We start from the raw sequence: 22201 nt of genomic DNA on the forward strand, positions 1-22201 counted from the left end.
TTTCATGAGTATAGGTGGTCTCACATGTTTACTGGTTTTACATTCCAATTATTATTGATTGTTAGTTATATTCAATTGTTGTAAACATGACTGGGAGAGCATCTAGTTACTCCCAACTGATTGTCGACCCCCATTCTCAGGTTATTCAGATGATTTGCTGTTTGGATGATATCTTGCTGGGGAAGTTCTGTGCGGTGAGATGAATAATAAAATAGGAGTTTGCTTTATGTTTTAAGAACCTTTGAATAATGTAATAGTTTGGTTTTGGATTTAGTAGCTAACCGGATTGGTCAGGTGTTTGCGCCACTTTGACCCTTTTATCAGTATTATACTCTGATATTTACTTTATATAAGTTTTTTCTTTGTTTTATAATACGGGTGGTTACATTAGTCCTTGGGTCAAAAGATACTAGTATGACACATCTAGGGTGTTTTTAGGGTATTCTAGCAAACAAAGTCTCAAGGAGAAAAATTATCTACAAGGGCCTATATACACTTAACAAGCTTCCCAACTAGACAATTTTACAAAAAATTTCTAAAAATGCAACTACATGCCATGATGGAACTAGAATATGTACAACCTAATGCAAATGCTACTATCACTAGTATGCCATATAATCTAAATGCAACTCCTAGAATCACATTGGTTTTTACCGGATCAAACAAAAAGAAGCCACATTATAATTAACATATAAGAAGAAAAAGGAGATTTGGAAAGATGATACCATGCGGTCTTCATATTCCTCATACCTCGAATGTGGCATAGTCGGTCCCAAGTGATAGGAGTGAACACAAACAAACAAATATATACAATATATACATTTCTACACTACAAAAGGAAGAACATGTTTCTGGATTTTTAAAATTTTTAAAAAAAATTCGTTTTTTTTTTAATTAAGTGTTAGAATTCCCCATCCCCACACTTAGAATGGACATTGTCCTCAATGGACAAAATAATAGGGAATTGTGCAAAAGCAATTGAATGAATTATGCATGATTCTATACTAAATGCAAGCTATATGGAATATATAACAAAGTGATGCAAATTAAGCTAGTGTAAGTGATGTATGCTTTCTATTGTTCGGAGAGCTAATTTGAATTAACTCGGGTTGCTTGTGACTAAACTTACCCAAACTGGTTAAGTTGATGGGTGAAGTTTGGCCACAAGGCTATGCATGCAATGCTATGTAAAAATGCAATTTGTCATATTGGATTTTCAAGTGGGAAAAAAATTTATCATCAGCTTGATGTTGGTAAGGTGGAAATAGTCCTTAAATTTTACAAGGACACTAGCAACAAACAATGATTATTTAAATTAAGTTAGAATGCAATTCCAAAATTTGACAAAAAAATGCGAGGGTAAAAAGAAAAGCTCACACAAGCCGTGGTGGGTGCCGTATGCCCGCTCCACCAAGCTAATGAACTTCTTCACTTGTCGCCATCCTCTCCTCCAAGATCATCATCCCAATTTTCTCTAGACTCATCACTTCCGTGGGAATCCATGAACTCGTCTCCTTCTACTATTAACCTCCACGGTGTCACCATTACTTGATCCCTCTCCTTCTCCTTTGCCGTTGCCATTGCCATTAGCTCCACCGTTTCCATGAGTCGAATTTGGAAAGAGTAGATCGACTTGAGCTCAAGAGGGAAGCATTCCCTCTTCATTTATGCGCCCTTGACGAGCCATACAATGGAAATTGTGGTAAAGAGCATAGTAGGTGTCTACCTTGTCATTATATTGTTGGCGGTGCAAGGCTTGAAGAAGACCCGTGGAAAAATCATCCCTTGGAAGAATGAATGGATCGGGATGATTGTAGGTTTGGTAAGGGAAATGGTAAGGAGGGATAGTGATCCTTTCTTGCTCATTCCTTTGAGGTTCATTTGCGTGTTGTCTTTGAGTATGAGGTGGCACTTGATTTGCTTGTCTTGCGCTTCCGGGTACGAGATAAGATGGTACTCGGGAAAGAGAGCCCCTTCTTGGTGTAATTCTTGTCAAACCCTCCATTGGAAGGATTAGAGGGTTGCTTCCCTTAGTCAACCATTCGATTTTCCGCTCATAGCCCTTATAGTCTATCCAATGATGATGTTGAAAAAAGAGCATTTCATTGATCCTTGTATTACCTGGAATATGGATATAAGAGTTATTGTTGTTGAAGTTCGGGTTGAAAAACTTTGCAAGTCTTGTCACTAAGCCTCCATTGACGATATGCTTCATCCCACTATCATTCCCATTTCTAAATGGCGCCCATCTTTCAAGTAGAACTAATGGGGCATTGAACTTATAACCACTCTTTCCTTGGATTTTCAAGTAGGACTCCATAAAAGTGAGATCAAGTTCATTAACAATGGCGGGGTCACTGATAGGACAAGAGTTGGTCGTCAGACATCCAATCAAACACAATTTATAACTTCACAAACAACTCTACAATTAGTAAAGAGGCAAGTACAGGTCGGATCCCAAGGGACGGGAATTGAGATGAGATTTTTATTGAAACTAGTGGTGTCTTAGGGGTGTCACAATTTGGGTTGATGTAGAAGGTCACTTAACTAAATAGCACTGAAAGTAAATAAGCAAGATGAAATGAAAGGGTTGTAAACAATTGATAAAAAGCACTAGGGTATCATGGGGTCATAGGGGAATCATGGGAATTGATCATACAAACATGTTCTCAAATTATGAGCAAGCAATTATTGTTGTAATGGATTGAGTTGGGTTATATCTTACAATCCTAGGAAAGTTTGGGTCCCGGAGCCGAATCGATTAGATTGTACAACACCTACAAGTAGACTTAATCTTCCCTACTCAACAACATGCATGGTCTAATGAGACTCGAGTTGGTTTATGTCTTACAAGTCTCATTGAAAAGATAGGTGATGGGTAAAAAATGCAAGGATTCATAGGCTCACATTTCATCAAACATAACATGTGCCTGAGTTGAGATCAAAACAAGCAAGCAAATAAACCATGAAAGCATATTAATTTAAGCATGAATCATTCCCCATGTTGGTTTCCCCTAATTACCCATTAACCCTAGCTAGGTCACTCTTCACTCATTATCATATTGATCATGCTAGCAAGGTTGTCAATCATACCAACAAAATGAAACATGATGAACAAATGAAAGTAATTAACAATAATTAAAAAGGGATTAAGAGAATTATACCTACTAATGATTCCAATAATAAAGCAAAGAATAAAAGAAGTACTTGATGCTTGATTGAGAGGTTGTCAATCTCCCAAAACTAACCCAAATAATTTTCAATTACCCAAAATAAAGGATGAACAAAAGAGATATTAAGGAAATAAAACTTGTATTAAAACTTGATTAATTTTTTATTACAATACTAAAGAGGGATTTGATTGATATTAACTACTCTAATAATTGATAAGAAGAACATGCTCTTCTAATTAGACTAATGGGGTATTTATAGTGGAAATTAGGTGGATGCATTAGGGTTAACTAAGGGCTAAACTAGTAATTACACTTTTTAGAATGAGCAGGGAGACGCCGGTATTTTTTGAAGGAAGGGCTTCTTTCTTTGAAGTTTGAAGAAACGGATTTGTGCTGGGCTGGAATCCGTGCGTCTTAGGCACAGGACGGGCGGATTCAGGAGCCTTTGCCCGGGTGTCTTCAAGGGAATCCGGGCGTCTTCTGGGCTTGCTGCCCGGGCGTCATTGAAGGAAGACGCACGGATTGTGCTGTGGAGGACGGGCGTCTTCCAGTCAATCCGCACGGGTTGCTGGACAGCTTAATTTCTTTCTTCTTTTCTTCCTTTCCTTCATAAAATCCTTGGGGATTTCCTTGGGGATGCAAGGATCCTTCCTCAACATTGCTCAACTATTATAATATGTATAAAGGCCTTCTAATCTTGTCTCTCCTTGATGCTTGGTCATTGAATTCAATCAATTTAGTCTCGTTTTGCCATGAAAATGCAAGATTTGCACTTCTTTCCTACCAAGGGATCAAAATCTCAAAGAATATGCAAAACAAAGAACTAAAGACAATAAATGACCCAAATATGCACTAAAAAGCATGGGAACAAGGCTAATTCGGGGGCTAAATATGCGCTAATTATGGTCACATCAAATATCCCCAAACCGAACCTTTGCTCGTCCCGTGTAAAGAGGTGACAAAGACTAGGACCATTATTTAAACTAACCTAATAACATAGCCGATATGAGACAATTAGCGGGTCTCACTCCGCCCCTTCAACTCACAACAAGACAACCATGAGGTAGGATGGCTTCTTGCAAGGCAAGGTGGGGCTTGCCAAAATGGCGACACATCCAAACATTAAGGACACAAAATCAAATAATGGATGCATTTACAAAAGGAATAGCCACATCCTCATCAAGTGGCGGAGGCAACCAAGAGAGAACAAATTTAAGAGCATATAATCCTTCACAAATAATAGTTCAACAAATTACTAAGGCTAAGAGGATGGCACTAAATCACCTCCAAATGGTGTTAAACTAGACTACTTTCGTCCTCAATTTCCAAATGCTTTCGTCAAGAGCGATCGGATGGTGGTGGAATGATGATCCCTATGATGCTAGTAGCATATGACATGACAAGTCTCGAATTCTCTACAAAAGTAAAGATCATGGATCGTCCCAAGCTCGACAAAGTGGCTTGACAAAAAGGCTTTTTGGGAATGAAATGCTCAAATCGTTATAAACAAAGGGTGGATATGAATAGTATTCAAAATTTGACCTCATTTAACTTTCACATTTCAAAAATTTAAGATGGGGTTTGTCCCTTCCGTGCTAGTGTCCTTTGCTTTTGCCAATCGCTTATTAGGAAACCGGTTAACCTCTAAACAATAGCTTTTCGGGGGTGATAGTCACTCTGTCTCTGGGCGGTTTAATTCACAACCGTGTGGGGGCCCAATTCAATGGATCCCTCTCCAAAGCACATCGAAGTGGTACGCCTCCATCAAAACAACTAAAATTTCTCAACATTTCAACATTTCATAACATTTGAGGTTTCCTTAGCAATAAATTACTTCCACTTAACAAAATTTTCGAAATGAGCACTACAAACTTATTGATAGAAAGTATTTTTGGGTTGCCTTGCCACAAGGTCAATCAAGGTCACCTAGACAAGTTAACCAAGTCCACATCGCATCACGGGGTTGAAATAGGTGACTCACATGCGAACCCTTGACTAGGCTTTGGGTCATGGGTCAAAAGACACTAGTATGACACAACCTAGGGTGTTTTACAACCATTCTAGTAGGCAAAGTCTTAAGTTGAAAAACTATTTGTAATGGCTTAGTTGCTCTTGTCAAAGTTCTCAATTAGGCACTGTTCAAAATATTTTATCTAAATGCAACTATATGCCATGATGCAACTATTATATACATCCTAATGCAAGTGATGCTGTCAACTAATATGACATATAAACTAAATGCAAGTCCTAAGTTCACATTGTTATACCGCATCAATCAAAATAAAGCCACATAGTCATTAACATAAAGAGGAAAAAGGAGATTGGAAAGATCATACCATGCGGTCTTCATGATCCTCATGTCTCGGATGTGGCGTAGTCAATCAATGTGAACAAGGATAGAACAAACAATATATACAATATATACAATATATACATAACTACACTACAAAAGAAATAAACATGTTTTTGGTTTTTCAATTTTCATATTTTTATGGTTTTTCGAAAATTTTCATTTTTTTTGGATTTTTGAATAAAAGTTAAGTTAGAATTCCCATCCCAACACTAATATGGGCATTGTCCTCAATGGCCAAAATGATGGGAAATTATGCAAACATGATGCATGAGTTCTACACTAAATGCAAGCTACACTAATCTACACTACATGATGCATGGTTTTTGTTTATGACGGAGAGGATAATTTAGATTACCTCCCGTTGTGTATGCATTAACTTCCCCAAACCGATCTAGACATTATTGCTAATGTCCTAAGGTTGGGTGTAGTTCATGCACACACTATACAATGCATGAAACTAATTTTGTCATTTTGGATTTTGAAAGGTGGGAACAATAAAATGAGAACACCTCAATGGGGCCGAGGTGTTAGTCCTCAATGGTGCTAGGACTACTCCAACAATGGTCAAGATAAATAAATATACAAGTTAACAAAACACAAACTTCTTTTCATGAGACTTGAAAAGTAAAGAGAGGAGATGAGGGAACTTCACTTAAACTTAGGTGGGTGCCTCTCGCCCGCTCCACCTAGCTATGAAGTAATCCTCTAGAGGTCGGCATCATCTCCTTCTAGATCGCTATCCCATATCTCCTTTGATGCATCACTCATACTTGGGTCCATGAACTCGTCCTCTTCACTTTCAAGCTCCACCGTGTCACCTCCGCAAGAGTTGTTGCTTCCCTCCTCTTGTCTCCCGTTTGCTCCTTCATTTGCCCTCTCCGAATTGGGGAAGAGTAGGTCCATTTGAGCCCATGAGGGAAATGCTCCTTCCTCACTAATCTTTCCCTTTTGCACCATATCGTGGTATTGAGGATAGAGTGCATAGTAAATGTCCACGTTGGTTTCGTATTGGCGGAAGTGCAAATCTTGTAAAATTCCCGTGACAAAGTCGTCACGGGGAAAGATGAAGGGGTTGGGATGGTTATACGGTTGATAAGGAAATGGGTAGGGAGGCACTTTGATCTTTTCATCTCGGGATTGTTGCTCTTGTTGTTGTTGTTGTTGGGGATTTGGAGGTGGTGCTTGTCTTTGTTGGGTTGGGTTTGGACGGATGAGGTAGGATGGGATTGGAGACAAAGGTCCTCTTCTCGGGGACATTCGTGGAAGGCCGGTCATTGGTAGATATATCGGATCGCTTCCTTTCGTTAACCACTTGATCCGCTTATCAACCCCCTCAAGGGTTATCTAATGATGATGAATGAGAAGAAGATCTTCATTTATCCTCGTGTTTCCCGAAAGTGGAGCATACTCATTATTCTCGTTGAATCTTGGATTGAAATGCCTTGCAAGCCTAGTAATGATTCCTCCATTCACAATGTGTTTCATCCCGTCATCATCACCATTCCTAAACTTTGCCCATTTCTCGAGTAACACTAGCGGTGCATTGAAGTGGTACGCACTTCTTCCTTGAATATTGAGGTAGGATTCCATAAACACAAGGTCTAATTGGTTCACGATTGCCGGATCTCGGCGGGCAAAGAGGGTGCCGAGAGGAACCGGTAAGTGACCTTTAAGATTGGATTTTGGATATGAAAAGCAAGACATTCCTTGTTGTGTATGAAGTCCCGGCCGGTCATAGCCCTCCACAAAGGTTCAACACTTTATTTCTTTGGCTTCGATGTTCGGGTAGGCGTAACATCAAGTCCAAGCACATTTGCGAATTCTACAAGGGTCATCATTCTTGGGACATTTTCCAACCTAAACTCTATGCAAATTGTTTTGTTCAAGGTTGTAATCTTCAAAAAGCTCAAAAACTCAAGCACAAGAGATCGATAAGTTTGCTCATACATATGGAAAAGGGTGAAGAGACCAAATACTTCAAAGAGAGCTTCCACTTGGTGATAAACCCCAAGTTTCCTCAAGGTATCATGACATAAAAACTTAGTGGGAAGAATGTTCTTACTTAGAAGCCGGTGGAAGACTAATCTTTGCACATCTTTAACAAATTCCACATTTGAGAAATCATCAAGCCTTATAAGATCTACAATCTCTTCATGCTCCCTTCTTAATGTGTTGACATGGGAGGTAGAAGAACTTCCCCTCATCCTTGGTCTCCTCCTATTCCTAAAAGAGGATCTCCTTGGTGCCATTCCTTGCTTATAGAGCTGGATTCCTTTGATTTGTGAAGGAATAAAGATGCTCCTTGTTGATTGAGTGTTGCCTTTGGAAACCCTAGAAAATTGGGGCTTTTTGATTTTGTGGGTTTAAGAGTGATTTGAATATGCTTGGGAGTCATAAGGAGGTGGGTTTTATAATGCAAGAGGAAGGAAGGGTGATGTGTCACTAAATGTGTGGTGGGGTGTAATTTTAATTAAGAAAAGACGGGTCAAATCAACGTGGGAAGACGGGCGGATTCGAGCAGAAGACGCTCGGATTCAGGCTTCTCGGGACGGGCGGATTCTGGGTAAGACGCCCGGATTCTGTCACAGCTAAATTTCCTAAAAAATATGACGCCACAAAGACGGGCGTCCCGAGCATGAGACGCTCGGATTCTTTTCTTATCGGGTCGGGCGTCTTCTTCTGAAGACGGGCGGATTCCTTTCCAGGAATTTTTCTTGAAATGCACATGTAGAAAGACGGGCGTCTTTCTGCAAACCCGGCCGGATTCTTCAGGACGGGCGTCTTCTCTTCTGAGACGCTCGGATTCTCCTTCAGTCCCAAAATCTTCAAATTCTCATCTTAGCAGGACGGACGGATTCTCCTCAGGCCGCCCGGATTCCAGGGAACACGCACGTGTTCAAGCTGTGAATTCTTCCTTTGACTTTATTTCTTCTCCTAGATGCTTCCCCACACTTAAAAATCGGTTCCTTCCTTCATAAAAATTCGTTAGTGACCCTCCCTCACTTACTCTCATGAAAAGAGCTCATGCTTATTATTAAAAGAAGTGCAATAAAATTATAAATACAAGTTAGAGGGTTAGTATATTTACAAGTGGTGGTTTAGGGAGGACTCCACCAAACTCTCCCTTTGATGGTTCTTTCAAGAATGAGAAGGCCCGAGGTAGGTGACCTCGACCTCTCCAATGAACGCTCCTTCATAGTATGGCTTCAATCCTTGACCATTGACTTTGAACTTGCTTCCATCTTCCGCCTTGAGTTCAAAATCTCCATATTTTTCGACTTCGTTTATCACATAGGGACCCATCCATCTAGAGTTCAACTTTCCCGGAAAAAGTCGGTAGCGGGAATTGAATAGAAGGACTTTGTCCCCTTTGTGCAAGGCCTTTTGTCTAATTCTCTATTCATGGCGTAATTTCGTTCTTTCCTTGTAAATCTTTGCATTTTCATAAGATTGTAGTCGGAATTCCTCCAACTCTTAAATTTGAATCATCCTCTTTTGACCACTCAATTTGAGATCAAGATAAAGTGCTCGGATTGCCCAAAAAGCTTTGTACTCCAATTCGATTGGCAAATGACATGCTTTTCCATAAACAAGCTTGTAAGGAGAGGCTCCTATGGGAGTCTTATAGGCCGTCCTATAAGCCCAAAGAGCATCATCAAGCTTTGTACACCAATCTTTCCGAGTCTTGTTCACAACTTTTTCAAGGATTTGTTTAATCTCTCTATTTGAAACTTCGACTTGACCGCTTGTTTGAGGATGATATCCCAAGCCGGTTCTATGTTGAACACCATATTTGGTCAAAAGAGACGCAAGTTTCTTCTCATGGAAATGCGTTCCTCCATCACTTATGATTGCTCTAGGAACTCCAAATCTTGGGAAGATTATCTTCTTGAAGAGCTTGGTGTCCGTTTTTGCATCATCATTTAGAGTGGCAATGGCCTCCACCTAGTTTGAGACGTAGTCTACGGACACAAGGATGTACTTATCGCATTGGATGTCACAAAGGGGCCTTGGTAGTCGATTCCCCAAACATCGAAGATCTCCACCTCTAGAATGCCCCTTTGTGGCATTTCGTTCCTCCAAGAGATATTCCCCGTTCTTTGACAAGCATCGCAATGAATGATGAATTCTCTTGTATCTTGAAACATTGTAGGCCAATAGAAGCCCGATTGAAGAATTTTTGCAACGGTCCTCCTTGCTCCATGGTGCCCACCGTAGGGTGATGAGTGACATCCTTCCAAGATTCCTTGGACTTCCCATTGAGGGATGCATCTCCGGTAGAGCCCATCACTACATTCTTTGTAGAGGCTTGGGTCGTCCCAAAAGTACTGTAATACTCCGTATTTATAAGTCTTGGGGTACTCTATCGAGTAGGCCTTACTCTGTCGAGTAAGGGTAAGTTGCGTTTTAGAAAAGTTTCTGACCTGTAGGGTACTCTATCAAGTAGCCTTAGGTACTCGATAGAGTAAGGGGGTACTCTATCAAGTAGCCTTAGGTACTCGATAGAGTAAGGGGGTACTCTATCAAGTAGCCTTAGGTACTCGATAGAGTAAGGGGGTACTCTATCGAGTAGCCTTAGGTACTCGATAGAGTAAGGGGGTACTCGATCGAGTAGCCTTGGGTACTCGATCGAGTAGCCTGTTTTACGGGGAGTTTTCTCGGGTTTTGTTAATTATGCGATTAAGGTATATAAGCTTTGTCGTCATTATTCTAAATCACTTTTACAAAACCTAAATTTCTGTTTAAGAGAGAAAGCAAGCAAGTTCATCTTCCTAATCGCATAATTAGCAATCACCGGAGTTCAGACGGTCAGTTCTTGTCGTTGATTATACCGTTGAGATCCTTGCGTCGAGGGTAAGATCTATGTACCCTTTTTATTGTATTTCCTTTGATTTGGTTAAACCCTAATTTAGAGATTTGGGGGTTTATGTGTAGTATGTGATTTGGTAGCCTTTATGTGTTGTATGATAGGAGGAAGGGTTCATAGAGGAAGCCTTTTGATTAAAAAAGAGAGACCGTCTCGATTGTGTGCTTACGGTAGGATTTCCTACTCAGTATTAGTCCCATAATGGGATGATTGTTGATGTGTTGAGATTGATTGTTTAATATCGTAGTTGCATTGTGACGGTTGTGATTGTGATTGTGATTGTGATTGTGATTGGTTGTCTTTGGTTCTCGAGATGATTCTCGGCTGAGTGGAGTCACTTGCAGGAGTGGCTTCACGCCCTAGTTTCGCCCTTCGTGGAACCCGCCACGGAAGGGGATGTGCACATTAATGGACAGGGTTATCGCTCACTATGTGGAGCGGGGATTTGGTGGGTACGGCTGCGGTCCCCACTAGTGGTGGGTCCAGTGGACAGTCGGTGATTGAGATTGTTGGGATTGGTGTGGTTGTGTGTGTGTGACGGTTAAGCTGTCTGTTTATCTTATTGTTAGATTATATAAATTCTTAGATTAGTACTGACCCCGTTTAAATGTTTTAAAAACTGTGGTGATCCATTCGGGGGTGGTGAGCAGTTATTGAGCATTTATGATATGACGCGTATGGGATAGCTGGGATGAGTCATCACGTGGCAGTTAGAAGTCTTCCGCTGTGTCAGACGATGTTTTATAGCTTTGATAGTTCTAGCAGTAGACCGTCTGAGAATCTTGTATTTCTTTTTTTCAGTTTGGATTTTCTATGTAATCACTTTAAACTTTATTTACTTTTAAAAGTATGTTTCTTTATTGTCTTATGATATTCATTGCCTCGGGCAACCGAGATGGTAGTATCCTTATACCTGAGTGGTCCTGGTAAGGCACTTGGAGTATGGGGGTGTTACAAATAGTATCAGAGCGACGATCCTGAAACCTGTAACCAATGAATCTAATGAATCTAGGGAGTCCATTAAAATGAACCCGGGGTAAAGGTTGTAGGAGCTAATGCATAGACTTGGGAGACGTCCTAAAGTCGCGAACTCGCCCTACAATTTTGAACCGGTCACCATGGGATATGTGTCGGGATCGTTATGTGCTTATTGTGTGCTGTGTGTATCTATGTAGTAGTATGCTGTATGAATTGATGGATGCATGCATGTGGAGGATGGGGGATCTGAATTGAAAGATGGTGACGATGTGATTTTGTATATGGTTGGTTGAAAGCATGTTGCATGATAATTGGTTTACATGTTGGTTGGAATCGTTGGAAAAGTATGTGAGAATGATGAATGATGTGGTAGAAAAAGGAGGTAGTTCATATATGATAATATGTGACGAATAATGATGTTGCAGGATGAATGATTTATAATGTGGCAATCCTAGTAACATGTGATTAGGGGGTGTGATAAGATTTGTCTTTATCATTTCGTTTGCGTAAACTTATATAAAAAGTTCATACAATTGTCTACTATTGTATCATATGCGCTTGTTAGATGAAGTATGTGATTGAACTAGATGAATTAATTGGAAAAGATGAAGTGGCAATTTCATGAGAATATGAATTTCTTGAGTATGAAAGTGTTTATGTGATGAAGTGGATTTGTAATATTGTTGTATTAGCAACATGGAAATAGGATTTGTAATGTATGGGTGTGTTTTGTGTTACGAAAAGTTATAAAATTTAAAGCATGCGGTTAGTACATGACTAATGAGTTAAATAATATATGTGCATGATGGATGTTGTTGCTTGATTTTTGAAGATGGTAACATGAGATTAGCAATACTGGTTTTATGAGTACTGGGTCGTTTTGTCTACCTTGTTGTTGTTTAAGTCGTTTGGGAAGTAAAAATCAATAGTTGTGTTTTTCGATGATAAAGAGGTTGTCTTTAAACTGTTATAACTTGAGATGCATAAATGATTTTGATGTGATTCCAATTGGAGGTGATAGCTTGTCCTTTTACGATTCTAACGATAGGTCACACGCCCAAAACGACCAAGAAATGAGTGAGTTATGACTGTTTTAGGAAAACTGGACAGTGCTGAGAATTGGGGTACTCGATCGAGTATCCTTGGTACTCGATCGAGTAAGGGGGCACTCGATCGAGTACGTTAGTTACTCGATCGAGTAGCACTGGTGATTTGTTTTACGTGCTTCTGATTTTCACCTACTCGATCGAGTAAGTCCCTTACTCGATCGAGTGGCCTGTACTCGATCTAGTGACCCCTGTTTTGGGTCATATGCTTATCTTTTGACATTCGTTGCATATTATGTTTAATTCAAAATTGTTATTTTACTTCTTTATGCATTGTTTTACATGTAAGTTGGTCTTGATACGTAAGTTACCCAATCTTATGGGGTGGTGAGTGGCACCTATGATGAGTATGAGTTCGGTGGGGAGGACATGATTTATATGTGTTGTGATCGGTGGAGGAAAAAGAAAAGGAAGATTGGTAAGGCTTAATTGAGGCAGAGGGCATGTTGTGTGAGACGAGATGAGTGACATGATTGTATGTTGAGTAATGAAAATGTAAGTGAATGTGGGCAAGGGATGATGTAGGTTTAAGGAACGTGAGAATGAAAAGATTGAAAGAAAGGATGTGGATTGTAGCAACCTGAGATGTATAACGAATTATGGAGGGAGATGGTTAGAAATAATGTTGAGTAAGAATATATGTAATGAAAGGTCGTTTTAGAGGAATTGAGAAGAGTGGTATATAGTGAACTTAATGGAGACATGTCGCGACGTGGATTTGCAGATAGTGACTGAGTTTGGAAATTTGTGTTATCGAGAGACGAAACTAATGTGTGATTTACTTGGGCAATTAACGGTATAAAAGAATTTTGATTTCTAGAAATGTAAAAAGGGAGATGAAGATGTTTAAACAGTGAGCGTTGATTTTATGGATAGGTTAGTGACAAGTGTGAGCGATAGCATAATAAGAGAAGATCCATGGTAAGAAAGAGTGAGATGATATCGACATGAAATAATGGGATTTGAGCTTTGGCGGAATGAGAAGGTAACCGGAGCACTAAAGAATTAGATAGAAGTAATAAGGAGTTGAGCTATTAAATGGTATTGTTGAATGTGAAGAGAAAAGAAGAGTAAAAAGTAAGTTATGGAAAATTTTCACCCGAGTTATGTGATATAAAGGTAAGGAATCATCGAAATGTGTGATATTATCATGAGGATGTTAGTTAATGGTTATATGGGAGCTTCAGGACAACATGATTAATAATGTGTTTCGAGGAATTAAGGGAGTAAGAGTTGGTGGAGTATTTACACGATATGAGATTTTTGGTGGAAAGTTAGATGACGATACAATTAAGATAGAATTGGGAATAATGTTGAGGTAATTTTGTTGATGGGTTTTATGTTCTTTATTTGGGGATGTTAACCAAAGATAGGAGAAAAACCGTGTTGTTTTGATATGAGTGTAAGAGGTTTGATATACGAGCAGTGGTAGTATTGTGGGGCTGTCACTAGTGGTTAAGGGTGATGATAGATAAGAAAGACAGCAGTCCTAGAGAGGTTGATTTTACAAAGGCCGGATTGATATGTATGGTTGTAAGGGAGTATAAGATGTGGTTATATGAGGCGAGCGCTAGTGGTTGAATATTAATGGTATGGCATGAGGTGATGGTTATGCGAATGGGAAAATATGTTATGAGGGCATATGAGTTAAGCTCGGGCGACAGGTAACCTTTATCGAGTGGTAACTTACGTGATCAGGATTGACTAGTTGGATGTGATTATGGGTCTAAGATGTATATAAATGTTTGTGTGAGGTTCTGACCTCACGAGAAGCGGTTATATGAATGTTTGTGATATATGTAGGCTACGACAATATAATGGAATGAGGCTAAAAAGGTAATAATTTGATTTATTTGGCATGGCTAGTTATAATTTTATGTGTATTGATAACACATGCGTATTCCGTGAAATGGTAGAGATGATGTTCAGGAGGTGCTTATCTTCTTATCCATATAATATGTTGCGTTGTGAATTAATAAGGTGGATTTGAGTAAGTTTTTCTTGTCTGAGAAGTTATGCTGGGTCAGTGTTTATGGGTTTGTGTAAGTTGTGATGTCTATCGGTGTGGTTGTGGTGCATCGGGTGGTGATAAGGCACGGATTGCCGTGATGTGATGCGGGTATTTTCGCACTGTGGTGCGGCAGATGGTGACGGTGTTGTGATGCCGTCATCGGTTGTGGTGGAGTAGACGGGATGATTATGATACGAGTTTTCGAAAGTACATACCAGTTATACATAAATTGTTGTTTTATTTGTTGTTGTTTCCTATGAGTTTCAGTTTGGACGAGATAGATTGTTTTGTTTTGTTTCTTTGATGTTTCTTACAAGTTTCAGTTTGAGAAGGAGGGTAGAGTTTTATATAAAGAGAGTTGTATATGTTTTCGTTGTTGTCATGGTATATAAATGTTCTGTTGATGGGACACAGTTGTCAGGAGTTGTTATAATACTTTTGATCTTGTTCTAGATAAGGCTTTAGTGGACATGGTAATGACAAGTGATTCGTAAAGCATGTGTGGTAATGACCTGAAAGATGCAGGTGGTTTATAATCCTTTGTTGAGACAGTGAGTGTAGGGTGTTGGGGGAATTAGTGTCATATTAAGTTATGTATGAGTTTTGCGGTAATGAAGGAAAGAACTTGAGGATCTAGTGTGAGTGTACGTAACGAGCGTGGATCGTGAGTTATGCCTTTGGGTGATAGGTGCTTTACATAGAGAAGTATGTAGTTTTGCAGTAATAATGGAGAGTTAGTATGGTGATTTTGCTACGAGCCTTATGGTATAGGTTAGGGGTGTGCAGAGTGATTTGAAGTATGAGAACTGTTGAAGTAAGAAAGCCTTGAGAAATAGGAGTGGTTATGGAAATGAGGTTATAGGCGGTTATCTTTGACATGTGGTGATGATGAGGATAATGAGATAATATAGCTAAGGATTTAGTATTAGGGAGTTACGAGGACGTAACATTTGTCTTAAGAGGAGTAGGATGCAATAAAAGAGAGTTTCATGGTGGTGCATGTTGTAATATAATTGGAAGTAGAGTGTTAGCGTAGCGTAAAGGAGGGATTTGTTTTGTGGATAATACTTATAAAAGGCCATGGCCGTGCTTGTAGTAGTGTGATGCTTCGGAGTATGAGAATATTTTATATAATGTTGACAGTTGGAGGATGATGTTTTGAGTCTGAGTAAACTTCGAGGACGAAGTTCTTTTTAAGGGTGGTAGAATGTAACATTCCGTTTGATGTCTAGGAGTGTCTTGATTTTGGATTTGATAGTGGATGATATTATGGAGCTAGCAGTGTTAGTGGATGGTGGTTGGTTATGTATGAAGTTGGTGTCGTGAGAGATATATATGTGGTGGATACGATATCGTGAGTCATGTTAAGGAAGTAAACATAGTTGGTGGAGTGGGTGTTAAGAGTTCATGTTTTATGTTTGGTCGAGTTTTTGAGTTCTTAGTTATGTTGTTGTGTCTTGGTCGAGTTAGTATGGTTGTTTTTAGAGTATGGGTTGAACTTCGGGGACGAAGTTCTTTTTAAGGAGGGAAGACTGTAATACTCCGTATTTATAAGTCTTGGGGTACTCTATCGAGTAGGCCTTACTCTGTCGAGTAAGGGTAAGTTGCGTTTTAGAAAAGTTTCGACAGAGGGTACTCTATCAAGTAGCCTTAGGTACTCGATAGAGTAAGGGGGTACTCTATCAAGTAGTCTTAGGTACTCGATAGAGTAAGGGGGTACTCTATCAAGTAGCCTTAGGTACTCGATAGAGTAAGGGGGTACTCTATCGAGTAGCCTTAGGTACTCGATAGAGTAAGGGGGTACTCGATCGAGTAGCCGGTTTTACGGGGAGTTTTCTCGGGTTTTGTTAATTATGCGATTAAGGTATATAAGCTTTGTCGTCATTATTCTAAATCACTTTTACAAAACCTAAATTTCTGTTTAAGAGAGAAAGCAAGCAAGTTCATCTTCCTAATCGCATAATTCGCAATCACCGGAGTTCAGACGGTCAGTTCTTGTCGTTGATTATACCGTTGAGTTCCTTGCGTCGAGGGTAAGATCTATGTACCCTTTTTATTGTATTTCCTTTGATTTGGTTAAACCCTAATTTAGAGATTTGGGGGTTTATGTGTAGTATGTGATTTGGTAGCCTTTATGTGTTGTATGATAGGAGGAAGGGTTCATAGAGCAAGCCTTTTGATTCAGCAGTAGAGACCGTCTGATTGTGTGCTTACCAGGTAGGATTTCCTACTCAGTATTAGTCCCATAATGGGATGATTGTTGATGTGTTGAGATTTATTGTTTAATATCGTAGTTGCATTGTGACGGTTGTGATTGTGATTGTGATTGTGATTGTGATTGGTTGTCTCTGGTTCTCGAGATGATTCTCGGCTGAGTGGAGTCACTTGCGGGAGTGGCTTCACGCCCTAGTTTCGCCCTTCGTGGAACCCGCCACGGAAGGGGATGTGCACATTAATGGACAGGGTTATCGCTCACTATGTGGAGCGGGGATTTGGTGGGTACGGCTACGGTCCCCCACTGGCAGGGCTGGTCCAGTGGACAGTCGGTGATTGAGATTGTTGGGATTGGTGTGGTTGTGTGTGTGTGACGGTTAAGCTGTCTGTTTATCTTATTGTTGGATTATATAAATTGTGAGATTAGTACTGACCCCGTTTAAATGTTTTAAAAACCGTGGTGATCCATTCGGGGGTGGTGAGCAGTTATTGAGCAGGTATGATATGACGCGTATGGGATAGCTGGGATGAGTCATCACGTGGCAGTTAGAAGTCTTCCGCTGTGTCAGACGATGTTTTATAGCTTTGATAGTTCTATCAGTAGACCGTCTGAGAATCTTGTATTTCTTTTTATCAGTTTGGATTTGCTATGTAATCACTTTATACTTTATTTACTTTTAAAAGTATGTTTCTTTGTTGTCTTATGATATTCATTGCCTCGGGCAACCGAGATGGTAGTATCCTTATACCTGAGTGGTCCTGGTAAGGCACTTGGAGTATGGGGGTGTTACAAGTACCTCTTCACTTCGAATAGGAATCTCTTCCTTTGGTTGTGATTCAAATTTGGAGGGAGTACTTTTCCATCAATATAATTAGCATAATCGGCAAACCATGGGGTGGTGTGCCTTTCGAGTTGTGTTTGAATGGCCATCAAAATATCGTCGGGAAATGAGTCATTGATCGGGGTTTATCCATTTTCATCATGAAACCGGATCCTTGACAAATGATCCGCCACTACATTCTCGGCTCTTTTCTTGTCTCTTATTTCTAAGTCAAATTCTTGAAGAAGCAAAATCCATCTCAACAATCTTGGTTTTGCCTCCTTGTTTATTAAGAGGTGTCAGAGAGCACGGTGATCCGAAAATACAATCACTTTGGACCCAAGCAAGTAGGAACGGAATTTGTCCAAAGCATAGACAATGGCAAGAAGCTCCGTCTCGGTGGTATCATAATTCACTTGGGAGGGGTCAAGAGCCTTGCTTATATAATAGATGGCGTGAAGAGCTCTCCCTACCCGTTGGCCAAGAGCCGTTCCAACGGCGTAGTTGCTAGCATCACACATAATTTCGAACGGTAGTTCCCAATTTGGAGGTTGGATGATTGGTGCCGAGATTAGTGCTTCCTTGATTCTATTAAAGGCTTCAACACAGTCATCAGTGAATTAGAATTGGGCATCTTTAAGCAAAAGTTGAGTGAGGGGTTTTTCTATTTTTGAAAAATCCTTTATGAAACGGCGATAGAAACCCGCGTGACCGAGAAAACTTCTCACCGCTCTAACATTCACGGGAGGTGGGAGTTTCTCTATCACCTCAACTTTAGCTTTATCGACCTCGATGCCCTTTTCCGAAATTAAATGACCCAAAACAATTCCTTCATTGACCATGAAGTGACACTTTTCTCAATTTAAAACAAGACTAACATCTTCACATTTTTTCAATACAAGAGAAAGATTATGCAAACATGAGTCAAAGTCCTGTCCATAAACACTAAAATCATCCATAAAAACTTCCATTATGGTCTCTAAGTAATCGAAGAAGACACTCATCATGCATCTTTGGAAAGTGACGGGGGCATTACATAAACCTAAAGGCATCCTCCTATATGCAAAGGTACCATAAGGGCATGTGAAGGTGGTCTTATGTTGGTCATCCGGGTATATAGGGATTTGGAAGAATCCCGAATACCCGTCAAGGTAACAAAATAATTTGTTGGAGGCTAACCTCTCAAGCATTTGGTCGATGAATGGTAGGGGGAAATGATCCTTTCTTGTTGCGGAGTTTAATTTTCGATAGTCAATACACATACGCCAACCGGTGATCATCCTTGTGGGTATTAGTTCATTCTTTTCATTTGTCACTACCGTGGTACCATCTTTCTTAGGTACCACTTGGACGGGGCTAACCCACAAAGAGTCTGATATGGGATATATGATTCCTGCATCAAGTAATTTCATAACTTCTCCTTTGACAACTTCTTGCATGTGGGGGTTCAATCTTCTTTGGGGTTGAATAGCAGGTCTATGGTCTTCCTCTAGATGAATTCTATCCATGCAAAAGTTGGGACTTATCCCCTTAAGGTCATCTAGACTATAACCTATAGCCTTTTCATGTTGTTTCAACACATCAAGTAATTTTCCCAATTGGTTCTCATCAAGTCTATCATTAACAATCACGGGTTTGGTCTTTGATTCATCAAGGTAAGCATATTTCAAATTTGGGGGAAGGGGTTTTAAAGTAGGAATTTGTACCTCACTTTCCTCCTTTGGAGTTTCATTGAGAATTTGCTCCATCTCCATTAGACATTCCATTCTCATAGCATATTCAACTTGTTCTTCATTCTCATCATCCTCATCATATTCAAATTCCATGATGGGTTCCTCTTGCTCTTGAGCTTGTAAAATATCTTCTAGGATGGATTGCTCATCTTCTCTGGGTTGACATGCTTCCTCAAGGATGTTATGCACCAATACGGATTGTGCATGAGTAAGTTCTTTGTTAGCTAGAGCGGCCTCAAAAAGATCTACCTCCAATTCCCAATACATATTTTTAGCCTCAGTTGCTTCCAAGGCTTTCAATGCTTGCATGGGATCTTTGAAGAAAGGTATACTTAAGTGGTCCTCTACAAAACAATCTATAAGGTCCATCTTGCAAAATATCGAACAACTTGAAAACAATTAGAACAAACCTTGAGGAGTTTTACTTCCTCAAGGCAAAGAAAGACACAACTAATAACAATATGAAAAAATCTAAATCAAGTTAACCCCGTCCCCGGCAACAACGCCATTTTGATAGGACAATAGTTGGTCGTCACACATCCAATCAAACACAATTTATAACTTCACAAAAAACTCTACAATTAGTAAAGAGGCAAGTAAAGGTCGGATCCCAAAGGACGGGAATTGAGATGAGATTTCTATTGAAACTAGTGGTGTCTTAGGGGTGTCACAATTTGGGTTGATGTAGAAGGTCACTTAACTAAATAGCAATGAAAGTAAATAAGCAAGATGAAATGAAAAGGTTGTAAATAATTGATAAAAAGGACTAGGGTATCATGGGGTCATAGGGGAATCATGGGAATTGATCATACAAACATGTTCTCAAATTATGAGCAAGCAATTATTATTGTGATGGATTGAGTTGAGTTATATCTTACAATCCTAGGAAAGTTTGGGTCCCGGAGCCGAATCGATTAGATTGTACAACACCTACAAGTCGACTTAATCTTCCCTACTCAACAACATGCATGGTCTAATGAGACTCGAGTTGGTTTATGTCTTACAAGTCTCATTGAAAAGATAGGTGAAAAAATGCAAGGATTCATAGGCTCACATTTCATCAAACATAACATGTGCATGAGTTGAGATCAAAACAAGCAAGCAAATAAACCATGAAAGCATATTAATTTAAGCATGAATCATTCCCCATGTTGGTTTCCCCTAATTACCCATTAACCCTACCTAGGTCACTACTCACTCATTATCATGTTGATCATGCTAGCAAGGATGTCAATCATACCAACAAAATGAAACATGATGAACAAATGAAAGTAATTAACAATAATTAAAAAGGGATTAAGAGAATTATACCTACTAATGATTTCAATAATAAAGCAAAGAATAAAAGAAGTACTTGATGCTTGTTTGAGAGGTTGTCAATCTCCCAATAATAACCCAAATAATCTTCAATTACCCAAAATAAAGGATGAACAAAAGAGAGATTAAGGAAATAAAACTTGTATTAAAACTTGATTAATTGTTGATTACAATACTAAAGAGGGATTTGATTGATATTAACTACTCTAATAATTGATAAGAAGAACATGCTGTTCTAATTAGACTAATGGGGTATTTATAGTGGAAATTAGGTGGATGCATTAGGGTTAACTAAGGGCTAAACTAGTAATTACACTTTTTAGATTGAGCAGGGAGACGCCGGTATTTTTCGAAGGAAGGGCTTCTTTCATTGAAGTTTGAAGAAACGGATTTGTGCTGGGCTGGAATCCGTGCGTCTTAGGCACGGGACGGGCGGATTCAGGAGCCTCTGCCCGGGCGTCTTCAAGGGAATCCGGGCGTCTTCTGGGCTTGCTGCCCGGGCGTCTTTGAAGGAAGACGCACGGATTGTGCTGTGGAGGACGGGCGTCTTCCAGTCAATCCGCACGGGTTACTGGACAGCTTCATTTCTTTCTTCTTTTCTTCCTTTCTTTCATAAAATCCTTGGGGATTTCCTTGGGGATGCAAGGATCCTTCCTCAACATTGCTCAACTATTATAATATGTACAAAGGCCTTCTAATCTTGTCTCTCCTTGATGCTTGGTCATTGAATTCAATCAATTTAGTCTCGTTTTGCCATGAAAATGCAAGATTTGCACTCCTTTCCTACCAAGGGATCAAAATCTCAAAGAATATGCAAAACAAAGAACTAAAGACAATAAATGACCCAAATATGCACTAAAAAGCATGGGAACAAGGCTAATTCGGGGACTAAATATGCGCTAATTATGGTCACATCAGTCACGGCGAGCAAGTAGGGTACTCGCTATGAATCGATAAGTGAATCGAATGATAGGGTTTTGAATATATGAATCCGAGCAATCGTTGATTCTTGTCAAATCTCGGCCCATTAAGGCTCGCCAAAGGGGTTCTAAACTATAATTCCGATGCTTTGAAGATCGAGTAGGTGACACATCTAGTCCTAGAACATGCGCGAACTCCACTAGGCTCATCATCCTAGTCACATTTTCAAGTCGGAACTCTATGCAAATTGTCTTGTTGAGGGTGGAGGTTCTCAAAAAGCTTAGGAATTTAAGCACTAAGGGTCTATAAGTGAGTTCTTGCATGTGGGACATAGTTGAGAGACCAAATAATTTAAATAGTGCTTCAGTTTTGTGGTAGATTCCTAGCTTTCTTAATGTCTCATGACAAACAAACTTAGTAGGGAGAATGTTCTTACCCATAAGTCGGTGGAAGACAATACTTTGAGCATCGTTGACGAACTCAATGTTGGAGAATTCATCTAGGCTTGACAGATCAATTATCTCCTCATTTTCCCTTCTCAGAGTGTTGAGGTGTGAGGTTGATGAACTCCCAATGACTGTTGTTCTTCTTTTTTCTCTTGTCATTAATCTCCTTGGGGTTTTAATTTTGATGGAGTGAAAATAATCCTTCTAAATTATATCTATTTTAATGTCTCAAACCATAGGTATTTGCGTGAGCTAAGGCTT

This window comes from Silene latifolia, chromosome Y (genome assembly GCF_048544455.1).
Source record: "Silene latifolia isolate original U9 population chromosome Y, ASM4854445v1, whole genome shotgun sequence".
NCBI lineage: Eukaryota > Viridiplantae > Streptophyta > Magnoliopsida > Caryophyllales > Caryophyllaceae > Silene > Silene latifolia.